Genomic DNA, 13,237 nt, shown 5'->3' with positions numbered 1-13,237 from the left:
CATAGACTGGATTTTTTTGGTCAGATAAAAATATCACTTTGGAAAATAGTCAAATGGTATACGTGGCACAAAACTAGCCCTGCTTATTCCTCAAGTCACACCATTCTTACAGTGAATTATTGTAATGGTAGGATCAGGCCCTTAACAGTGGTTCTAATTAAGCTACGTAGAAATCAACAAGAACATGTGCTGTTTTGGAGAGAAAATGCATATTTTTACAATCCCAAGGTAATAAGTAAATGATGTGAAGAGGCTCAACCACACAGGGAATTATAGAATTACAAAATCGAGAAACTAGAAAAGTTATTAAATTCCCAAATTTTAAATATTTATGCAAACTTTGTTTTTCCTTAAAAATATCCCACTAAGACCAGCATAACCTTAAAAACTACACATAGAAAAGCACATAAAGATCAGCAGACCTCATTATTCATTTTCAAGCGCTCCAGGATAAGGCCCTGATACTTACAGCTTACAGAGTATTGAAGGCTCCTCCCTGTCTATATTTCTAGATCTCACAAAGAGCACCCTCACATGGCGAAAGGCTCTACAACCGTGACTGCAGCTTCCACACTCGAGAGGGATTTCCTTATAGATGGGGTACCCCACGAGCAATCCTCTTCACACATGAAGGGACTGTCTATCGAGCACATAGCTCTCAAGAGCTGGAGTCACAACTCTACGTCTCGGGTATCCTGGTGCCTCCGATGCCGACTGGAGTGGGCCTTTCCCAGTTTAACCCAGCTACCATCCAGAAAGTCACACCACAAGCACCACAACGAGCCCTGCCAGCCAAATTACCGACCTGAGGGATTGAGCCCAGAAGCACAGAGTTACTCAACTCTATAGAGGACTCCTCTTTCCATCATTACTGCTCTTTAACTTTTAAACCATAGGAAAAAGTTTACATTTTGTTTTGTCTTCTCTTTGCAATCACAACTTTTGCCACTATTATTTAGGAGATAGCTAAGGATCATAATCAAGGAGCTAGTAAGCAACTCTTTAGACCAGATACACACTCCACATACTCACCACCCAGAGGCTCAACAACAGTTTTCTTATAACCCCTCCCTCCCATCCCCTTAAAAAAAATAATAGCACATAAAGAAGACGTAAGGTTGTATAAAAGTAGTGTAAAGTATACTCATATAATATAGAGCTACTCTAATCTCTAAATTGATATCATGGGAAGAGTTATCCCTGCTTGTCTATATTTCAAATATTTAGGTAAGTAATATAACCACAAAGTAAATGAAACACAAAGAAAGGCAAGCAAAATAATGAAGTATGTATGTTTTGTGGCATAATTTTAAAATTATAAAATAGACAGGCGTACGCGCTCACTACACAAACAAGGAATGGATGGGCAGCAGTAAATCTGTGAGAATTCCCAAGATCTCACTGATAGTACAAATAGTGGCAAACAGAGTGATAAACCGTGCCCCAAAAAGGTGCAAATATACAACACTCAATGTGTATATATAGAAGGATATATTTACATCAATTGTTTGAAGTAGGTGGCTTCTGTAACCTTAAAAGTCTGTTTCTGCTTCCCTTTAAGGTTACAGAAACCACCCACTTCAAACAAATTGCAATTGATGTAAATATATCCTTCTATATATACACAATGAGTGTTGTATATTTGCACCTTCTCAGTTTATCACTCTGTTTGCCATAATTTGAAAATTAACAAAGTTAAATTTTTAGGAGCTACACAAGGCTCTAAAACATTTGTGTAGGCAGAACAATTACTGCATTTGGATATCTATAGACATGTAGGGCTTTATATCAAGGTGACATGGGTTAAATAGGATGCAGGCACAGTGCAATATAACACATATTTAGGAATATGAAAAAAATGTAAAGCTGAACTCATGTGAAAGACCAGTTATTATTACTAAGGCACATCTTAAGCTAAGTTACACAAGAAAAACAATGTTAACTGTGTTGTTTGAGGAACTTGGTGTTACTGAACAGGGCCACCACATTCCCCATCTGCAGCTGTTGGGGCCCATCTGGTGGCCCATGCATTTAGGGTCATCCGATGTCTTCAGGGACTCGACCAGTGCTGCGGCCCTTTAATAGCATGACTGGGTCCCTTTTAATGATGTCAGCCACAGTCAGTGCTGGAAGGAAGTGACTGCCAGTCATCATTAGATATATCCTGTTAGAGACCTTTTCCTCCTTGAAAATGGGGCATGACAGGGTTGCCCCTTATCACCAATTTTGTTTGCATTTACATTAGAACCATTTATCAATGCCGTAAGGTTGAACGTTTCTATTTCAAGCATTTAACAGGGACTTGGTTTCTGTGGTAATTAATCCAACATCATCTTTAGAAGCTATTCTTGCTGAAGTCAATGGGTTTGGGCTACTCTCTGAACTGAGAATGAAATATTCCAAATCAGAAATTTTAAATCTCACTGTTCTCATGGCAGCAGTGACAGCTCTGATACACTAATTTCCATTCAGGTTATGCCCTTCTAAACTCAAATATCAAGGAATTTGTCTTACTTTGGACCCTAAGTGTCTTTTTTCACACTAATTTTGCTTCGTTGGTGGAGAGACTATCATCTGAACTTAAAAGATGAGACCTGAAATGTTTGTCCTGCATAGGAAGAATCGATGCAGTCAAGAGGACTTGGATAAATATTATCATGCTGCATATCTTTCCCACATGTGACTTGAGGTGTGCAGTGGAGAAGAAATATGCGGGTCGCATAGGAATGGACCCCTTGCACACTGTCATATGTCTGCCCTGCGTGAGTACAGTGCGGAGGCAGAGACTTGCACTCGGCAACTCATCTATAAGAGCTGCTCTACAGATTTGGCACTATTTTGGTTGGAGATTTTTCCTTAACCACATATTTATTAATACAACACATATTTAGGTGTTACACCAGAAACAAATAAATATAAACTCACACGGACCTGAGCTGCACAGTGGAGCTTTTATTTTTGTGTTACTTATCAAAGAGAGCGATCCTTAACCTTATAGTCTGCTGCCTTCTCTGACATGAAGTCTCTGTACTCCTTATACAGACGATTGACCTATCTGCCACTGTCTGGAAATGATACGAGAGAATTGGTCAAGTCTGAATATTTGTGCACTTTATGACAGGTTCTGAGAGTGTTTGATTGAGGTAATGTTTGAAGTTCAGTTCCATGGCCTAGAGTAAGAGCATCATTATCTTCAGATACTAACCAAATTATACTAACCTCACGTCACGCAAGTCTTTATGAGAGAGCACAGTTACGCTACCTTATTACACTTTACATTGCTTTTATACATTCTAGTAAAGCAGGGGTACCCAAAAGGTAGATCCCTGGATTGTACTAGAATAGAACTACAACTCCCATGATGCTTTGCATGCCTTTAAATCGAAAAAGCATCATGGAAGCTGTAGTTTTTAAACATCTGGGGATCTACCATTTGGGTACCCCTGTAGTAGAGCCAGTGAATCCTTAACTGAAATTTTGAATTAAATTATTCAGTGAAATAATATTTAGTTTATCAATACATTTATTAATGTTTCAACAAGATGAAAATGTTTTGTTCATTAGAGTTGTATAGATTCTGTGTGCTGTGCCACTCACGAGTTTCACTGAAACTGATGGGGAAACTATTAACAACACATCTGATGTCCACATGGTCTGAGAGCAAGATATTGTAGACTGCAGCTGGTGGAATTCTCAGCCAGAGGTAACTTTTTTTTTTTTAATTCTTTATTTTTGTTTTGGTGCATCAAATCACATTTTCATATATTCGTGACAAAGATCTTTCTGTGAGACATATGCACCTTTTGGGTCAAGCAATATCAATTCAGGTATAACAGTAACAATTGAACAATATGTAGCGATAAGAACAGTGGTATGTTGTCCTGTGTTTTGTTGGGTGTCCATTAAGGTACAGCGTGCTTTTGTTATATATGTGTGCGATAGTTTAGATGTAACTTTTATGTGTTACAATCCAAAGCATCTCCAATGTCCATGTAGGCTAGGTTAGTACATCTCTTGACGCTAGTGGCATGGTATTAGAGCAGAGGGTAGTTCTCAATACTCAATACAATTCAATGAGTCTCACTGTACCTGGTCTCACTGTACCACAAATACCTGGATGTGTTTTTATGAACTGGACACCATTTAAATGTATACATTCTGTGTACATGGAAATTATGTTATATTTCTATCTTGACATTTCATTAGCCAATTTGTAGATATTTATAGGTGAATAGTAGGTCTGGATCAAAATAGGAAGTCAACTTGCAGATCAGATAAGGACAGAACTGTTCAGTAAAAGCTGAACGTAATAACTGATTATCCAGAGGACATAAAGATAGGATGGTAACTACTTCCAAGTGAGGAATCAGGTGCAAGCAGTAATAATTAATAGCTGTAAGTACATTTGCCTGGCCTACAGCAGATACAACTTGTAAAACGAATTACATGTATCATAAACATTGACTAACCAGCAGACGGAAAAAAACAAAAGAAATACAAACATGAAAGTCAATATTAAAAGCTTGACTGAGGACAATACAGGATGAATGGCTCGAACAGTGCTCATATTGTACCATGTAAACATGTGCATGTGATTTATTCAATGTGCTTCCTTGCACACTGTATGCTTAATATATCCCTCCTTTATGTAATCAGTGTTTGATGCTCTGGATTGTGGGTGTCCTAGCAAGGGCACTGCCTACACAACTTATCTCCTCTTACAAATGTGTGCTCGGATTGGCTTTCAGATTAGAGTTCTCCAAATTGTGTAGTCCTGTCCACAGCCACAGCCTCCTTCTCTCCAAAATTCCCAGGAACCTCTTTCACTCCCTCATGTCATCCAGGAACATGCAAGCCTGCCTGATTTGACTTGAAGCCTATGACTTATTCTATCCTACCCCTTACCCCCCCCCCCCCCGCCTCCCCTCACCCCCACCTTGACTAAGCACAGGCTTCCCTAACATGTGGGGGCCACATATTCCTCCACATAACCCCCCCACCACTCTCCTAACTTCCCTTCTGCCCCCCATCCTATAGACCACCAGTGCACATCAAGGGAGTAATGACTACTTGTGGTGCAAGCCTGTCATTCTGGGGTTTATTCACTAAATTGTGAATTGCAGTGAATCTATTTTTCTTCTTTATTTTGCAAATTGGTTTTAGTTTGTCCAAAATCACTATTTAGTGAATAAACCCTTCAGAATTATTTACTAAGCTGGGAATTCTTGACAGTCAACCAGGGGAAATTAAACGTTTAGGCCAATTTAGCAGTACTGGGCAAGTAGACGCAAATTAAACAATGCACAATGAAGGAAACACATCAGATGTACAATTATCAAATTGTAAAAAAAACAAAAAAAACAGGGTGCAAGAGGCTACTGAGAATAGACAACAGCTCAAATAGCATACCTTTCGATGTTTCAGTTCTTTAGTTGATCTTAGCTCATTTTATGCCATTAAAGAGATAACCTAAACCATTAGACTGATCCCATCCAAAAGAGCAGTCCAAATTCAAAATGGATGCCAGCTCTTTCTGCGTAAGTGATACAGCAACCCCAGACAATTGTTGCAGCCTTTTTAGGCCACACCAGAGAGGTATAGCAAATATTACTCTAAGCACAGTGAGCAAGGGTCCACGCCTAGATTACCCTTTAAACTTTGAAAGGGCAAAAACACAGATTACAACAGGATACTAAGAATGAATAACAGCTCTTTGATGCATCCCCGCTCAGTTCTCAAGCTGATTGTAGCTTATCTTATGCTTTTACTATTATCAAATTGTTCATAACTATTTCTACTGAAATCCTGCTATAAGTGTACAAATTCTGCAAAATGAATGTATTAATTACTTAAGGACCAACACTATCTTAGAGTGAAAGAAACTGACGGAATGCTGGTACGCCGTCACTTAGACATCGAGGGCTCCTTTGTTTGGGTGGCCTCTAGGTGGGGAGCATTTAGATTGCACAGACTTAGACCTAGCCACAAAATGGAGAGACAAGATGGCGCAGAACCAAACACTGTGTGACCACGTGGGTGGGGGTTGGGACTTTCCCATTTGTTACTCAGGGAGCTGAGTCACCTGTTGTTGACTGTGTGTTAATCCCTTTACCTAATGCATAATGTGTTTTCCTGTGTATGCAAAGTAGATGTTCTGTGATGGTGTGTCCTATTGTTTATTAATGGGCTTAGTGTGATTGGCTGTTTGTTTAGGCCCAGTTTGATTGGTTGCTGTTCCAAACCTTTGTGTGTTTACTAATGAGATTACTTGTATACAAATACCTGGGTGTGTCTAATAAAAATTAGTTCCTGTTCTACCCTCAAGCTGTGTGTGTCTGCTGTTCTTGGGGGAGAGGTGTTAGCTGACTGGATCTACGTGAATGGGCTGACATCTGTGGTTTGGCAATGGGAAGAAGCTGTTCGGACGGGTGTGCTCAGTCGGGGTACAGGGGATCCGTCACAGAAACAACAAAAAGAAATGAAGAAAGGATTTCCCAAAACAGTACATGTTCACACATAAACTCTCCCAAGACTCAAGAAAGCCGTTAGACCAGCAGTGAATGCATGTTTTACAGAATAACGACTGAAGCAGGAGAGATAAAAAACATACTTACTGCTGTCAAAACTAATCTATTAATAGGAAACTTGGTGTCAAGAATTCGCTAGCTTATATCTATAGCCGAACAGGTTCTCTGTTCAGAGAAAATGAAGTTGTTATTCTTAAAAAGCACGACGCCTATTGTGTGAGTAATTACAATAAGGGCCTACGTTGACCTGGCAATGAGGTACAGTATCTGGATACCTGAAGTGAAGGAAAATGAGAAGAAAAAAATAACAGAAATGAAAGCATAAGCACCATCTGCTGTGGTGTAATGATTGTGCTATTTGCAGGGAGAGAGGTTTGTCTGTAGCAGCTGGTTTCGCTCCAAGTGACCTTTTAGCATTTCTCTTTCCACCGTCTGACAGATGTGTCAGCTCAATAATTTCAAAAGCCCCCTGAATAAATAACCAATTGTGAGCAAGGATGACCCAAAGCGATGACAAAATGGGTGCATGCAGCACATTAGTGAGCATAATACCTAGCAAAAGAGTCTGGAACATTACGGGAGGGAAATGCATTTTGCTCTTTATTTTTGACTAAATGGCTTTTTCTGCGTACGGCTCTGTTGTTTTCGACAGAGAAAAGGAAATATGAAGTGATCAAAACAGTATTGTGATGTATTTGCCCTTGGAATACTCGTTTCAGCTGGTTGCAAGATTCAGGTGTTGAGTAATATCTCAAAATGGATTCTTGCGCAGTCACTAAGCTCAAAGCCGAGAAGAAAGGAGTCAAGGGCAGAGCTAATTGGCTTTGTGAGCGATTGAAACACGGTGACTATGTGACTGCGGTCACACATGTTCTGATATAGTTTAAAGCCCCGACAAATAGTTTTAAATGGGGTGCAGGTGTTTGTTTGTTTGTTTCTCCTGACATTTTACCTCACAATTGAAGAGATCACAGTTTAAAAGCACACACTGTCTTTTTTTTTTATTTTTTATTGAGGAATTATTTTCCCAATTTCACGCAGCTATTACCAGTCCTTAAAGCGTTCTCTGGCGATTTAAACTACGACTGCAATTATAGTGTTAGCATAACGTCTTACTATTACTTTTCAACTATTATTTTTCTATTAATCAACTGAGCATTACATACTGTATCATAATGATAGACAGACAGATAGACAGGACAAATTCAAAATATAAGTACAATTAAAAAAACAAGACAATGAAGGGGAAGATGATAAGAAAAAAAGAAAGGACTAATTGTCATTAGGTAGGACAGAAAAAAATCCAGAGGCAATCATGAGGGGGTAACAGGGTAGAGTATAGGAGTAAATAAATAAATGTAGTAAATTAAGTAAGTAAGTATTTGAAGCAACACCTAAATAAATAAAAAATCGGGAAAGTTATTTTTAACCAGAATAAAGGGAAAAGCAAGCAATTTTTACTCCTGTGCAGATTTGGTGAGCCAATTTTATGCTGTTACTTTTTGAGTTTTTATTATTTATACATGAGATAGCAAATAATCCTAAAAAAAAAACGCCTTCCAAGCTTCTTAAATCCATCTGCACCACAAGCTTCCCTGATAATAGCAGTCACATTCACTGCAACCCCAAAAGTGCAATAGAGAACTTTCAGAGAATATTCAATGCAGTTTTGTCACGATACCAGCAATTTTCCCTTTTATGGGCTAGCTGATGTGTTCTACGCACATCTTCGTTTGATATGGAACATTTAAGGTCAATCTCAATCTACCTACAGGAGTAAGTAATGGGTGTACCAAGGAGGATGGCATACATTTATCTGATCTTCCACTTTGAGTCGGAACAAAAGGTAAATAAACATGCAAAGGACGCAAAGTTATTTAGACATTCCTTGATTCATAAAATCATTTTTAGTTTCTGTCTCTGGAATCCCAACCTACAGTTCCTCCAAAGTCGTGATTTCCGAGTGGTTTCCAAGCTTGCTAAGGTTTCTTTTAATCCACCACCCAAACAAAGAAGATTCCAGGAGAGGCTGTTTTGCCAGCACCCATTTAAAAATGGCACTCTCTTCATCCTGGTAACAACACCGGGTGCTTCAGCTGGAAGGAACGTATAAATAAAATCATCATAAAGATAGCATTAGAAAATATTACTAGACTATAAAATGATGATGTAAAGGTCATATGCATTAGTAAACACTAGTAATTTTGTACAATTAGATTTATTTATTTTTCCATATTCTGCACTTCAGCTGGTTGAGTGGAATAAAATGTTCTGTCATTATGTTTGAAGAGTTCTGTATTTCTGTTTGAACTGTATTGCTTGTACAATATCGCTTTTATTTTATTATGCAGCAATCAGTGGTATGTTAATAAAATCGTCCAATGTAATGAAGTATGATTGGTAGATCTAAAGTTTATATTACATGCATTCAGAGTTGGAGTATTTCTATGTTAATTCCATTGCTGAATCACAACTATCTGCTGTGCAGTGATCCAAAGACTCCGTTGATGATGCTTCAGAAAACACGTTTCCCGAGACCTTGTATCGAAGCTCTTTGTCGAGATATTTCCTTGGGCTTGCTCCTACTTGATCTCCTCCACCTATGCTGCCTGAAGTTTAATAGAGAAGCACTTTTAACTCCACAATGCTGCTAAGGAATAAACTCAAATAGTGGAATGTGGAGTCCTTCTCACCATACTTGCTGTTCTCTAACTTAGCAATACAGAGCTTCTACTGCAGCGGTAGGCAACCTTCAGCACGCCAGATGTTGTGGACTATATTTCCTGTGATGCTTTGCCAGCATTTTGGCTCTAACAGCATTATGGGAGATGTAGTACACTGGTTGCCTACGCCTGTTCTACTGGATAGTCTGTCTGGAATGTTCTTTTAATGATAGTTATTTATAAAATATTTTACCAGGAAGTATACACTGAGATTTCTTTTGTTTTCAAGTATGCCCTGGGACCACAAACATTGCATTGTTACAATAGGGTACAATATAATCTTTAAAATGATGCATACCTCAGTGGGGTAATGAATAGAGATGCCGCGAACATAAAATTTTCCGTTCGCAAACGTCGAACGCGAATTTCCGCAAATGTTCGCGAAAGGGTGAACCGGGCGAACCGTCATAGACTTCAATAGGCAGGCGAATTTTAAAACCCACAGGGACTCTTTCTGGCCACAATAGTGATGGAAAAGTTGTTTCAAGGGGACTAACACCTGGACTGTGGCCTGTGGCCGGAGGGGATCCCATGGAAAATTACATAGTTGATGCAGAGTCTGGTTTTAATCCATAAAGGGCATAAATCACCTAACATTCCTAAATTGTTTGGAATAACGTGCTTTAAAATATCAGGTATGATGTTGTATCGATCAGGTAGTGTAAGGGTTACGCCCGCTTCACAGTGACAGACCAAACTCCCCGTTTAACGCACCTCAAACAACCGCAAACAGTCCATTTGCACAACCGCAAACTCCCCATTTGCACAAGGTTGGATACCAAGCTACCCATGTCCCGTTCCTTGTCCTCACTGATGTCATTGAAGGTCTCTTCCTCCACCCAGCCACGAACAACACCATGGGTCCCCGAAAGGTGACAACAAGCCCCCTGGGATGCCTGCTGTGTTTGGTCTTCTACCTCCTCAAAGCCACCTTCCTCCTCTGACTCCTCTTCTTCAGACTCCTCTCTCTGCGTTGCCTCTCTCTGCATTATTATAAGGTGTGTTAAGTAGTACTATTCCTATCAGTTTAATCCCTGTTACGTCCCCTATCAGGGGACGTGTATATGGCATCGATTTTAGGAACCGGGAGATGGAAAAAGATGCTTGGTCGGTCCTCCTACTTCAAATTTGGGGCACTGCGCGTGCAATCTAATGTGCCACCAGATAGGAGTGGTGTGTTAAGTAGTGCTATTCTTATCAGTTTAATCCCTGTTACGTCCCCTATCAGGGGACGTGTATATGGCATCGATTTTAGGAACCGGGAGATGGAAAAAGATGCTTGGTTGGTCCTCCTACTTCAAATTTGGGACACTGCGCGTGTAATCTAATGTGCCACCAGATAGGAGTGGTGTGTTAAGTAGTACTATTCTTATCAGTTTAATCCCTGTTATGTCCCCTATCAGGGGATGTGTATATGGCATCGATTTTAGGAACCGTGAGATGGAAAAAGATGCTTGGTCGGTCCTCCTACTTCAAATTTGGGGCACTGCACGTGCAATCTAATGTGCCACCAGATAGAAGTGGTGTGTTAAGTAGTACTATTCTTATCAGTTTAATCCCTATTACATCCCCCTCATCAGGCCTTTTTTAGTCGAATGTATCGCCCACTGTCAGTCCCTTCGGGATCCATCCCTCATTCATCTTAATAAAGATGAGGTAATCTAGACTTTTTTTACCTAGGCGACTTCTCTTCTCAGTGACAATACCTCCTGCTGCACTGAAGGTCCTTGCTGACAGGACACTTAAAGTGGGGCAGGCCAGAAGTTCTATCGCAAATTGGGATAGCTCAGGCCACAGGTCAAGCCTGCACACCCAGTAGTCAAGGGGTTCATCGTGTCGATATCTGCAGTTAAGGCGAGGTAGTCTGCTACCTGTCGGTCGAGTCGTTCTCTGAGGGTGGACCCCGAAGGGCTGTGGCGTAAAGCGTCCTGTCCTTGCCGGCATGGTCGTGGGAGGAGGAGGATTACTTTCACCTCTTCCCCTGTTAGATTCCCGTTGTGCTGTGACATCACCCTTATACGCTGTGTAAAGCATACTTTTAAATTTATTTTGGAACTGCTGCATCCTTTCCGACTTGCGGTAATTCGGTAACATTTCAGGCACTTTCTGCTTATACTGGGGGTCTAGTAGCGTGGACACCCAGTACAGGTCGTTCTCCTTCAGCCTTTTTATACAAGGGTCCCTCAACAGGCACGACAGCATGAAAGACCACATTTGCACAAGGTTGAATGCCGAGCTACTCATGTCCCGTTCCTCGTCCTTAGTGATCTCACTGAAGGTATGTTCTTCCCCCCAGCCACGTACAACACGATGGGTACCAGATAGGTGACAACGAGCACCCTGGGATGCCTGTTGTGGTTGGTCTTCCTCCTCTGACTCCTCTTCCTCACAATCCTCTTCCAGCGTTGCCGCAGGTCCAGCAAGCGATGCTGATAAGACTGTTTCTGGTGTTGATGGTGACCACAACTCTTCCTCTTTCTCTTCATGCTCATCGACGGCCTCAAATATAACACACTTCTGTCTAAAAAAAGAATGCAGCTTCCGAATGAATATAAAATGGATGCTGTCCAGGAGGTGGGAGGGTCTGGGAGGGAGGGTCTGCTGCTGATTGACTGGAATGTGTCTGCATACTGTGAGGTACAGGGTCAAAGTTTACTCAATGATGACGGCACCCCCAGGCATAAAAGGGGTTAAAAGCCGTTTAGGAGATATTCCCTTTCAGATACACAGGCAGCTACTCCATATACCAATCTCCCGAACAGGAAACCATACAAATTCTCCAAACTCCCGAACCGGAACCATACGAATGCTTCAAACAACCGAACAGGAAAAAACATACGAACAGTTTACACTCCTAGCAGTCGAACTGGAACAGCATACAATAAATCCCCCTAAGAACGAGACAAGGCTCCGTGTTGAGGGTCAAGCAGTGATCTGGTTTAATGGGGCTACCTGCCCGGTATTTATGCAGGTCTTCCACCAGGTGAACACTCCCCTAGGGGACCTGGTGGAAGACTGGGACACAAATTGCACAGTGAACAATCACAGACATACATAGTGAAACACTCCCACTAGTACAGTATAATCCCTCCTCTCTATCCTGGAGATAATTGGGAAGTAATCCAATTATCTCCAAGGATAGAGGCAAAACTCCATTACACACATGTTAGCAAAAAGACCTACAAATAAATTTTTTTACAAATACTGCATAAAACATATACGTTCAACATATCCCCAGATAGCTTAGATCTCAGCACACATTATTACCGAATGGAATACATACAGTTCAATCGCCATGGAGCCAAAGTCTTTCACATAGTCTTTATATGAATGGGCTCGATGGCATAGCTATCTGGGGTAGCACTGTTCAGACAGAGAAAGCACCGAATGGACCGGTGTTCGGATTAATGCAGGAGGAGGGAGGTCGGCGGCTCAGCTGTGTTCGTGAATATAAGTGTCTGTTTTTAGTTCCACAGTTTTGTAGCTGAACACCGCTGGCCGTTCAGCAGTTTAAGATGGCCGCTGCCACGTGTTTGGCTATACGAACAACGGCCACCCGGCGTTCGTCAATTAAGCTGCGGTTAACCGCAGCTTCTGGGAGATCAATTGCCTGCACACTCCATACCTAGGTGCTCCGGTCATTCGTGCGTTTGTTCGGTAAATTGAATTTACCGAACACCCTGGCAGAAAGGCACAAACAAGCCTTTCTGCAGAGAGAAATAAAGGTTTTTAACACAGGGCCATAGTACAAAGGTAGCAGGCGGGCAACCAGACTTCTCCAGAACATAGTGGCGAGGTTGGTTTCGCCACAGGTAGAATCTGTTCAACCCTTGGGTCCCAGGTACAAATCCTGGCAGAGTTGACTTAGGACTTCATCCAGCCGATGTAGATAAAATGAGTACCATTAAATTGGGTAATAGTAACAACCCCCAGGTTTTAGGTAACATCCCCAGGACGTACTTGAAAACCAGAGTAATCTGAATGTAC

Source organism: Pelobates fuscus, chromosome 4 (genome assembly GCF_036172605.1).
Source record: "Pelobates fuscus isolate aPelFus1 chromosome 4, aPelFus1.pri, whole genome shotgun sequence".
NCBI lineage: Eukaryota > Metazoa > Chordata > Amphibia > Anura > Pelobatidae > Pelobates > Pelobates fuscus.
Note: the sequence above shows the minus strand (reverse complement) of the source record.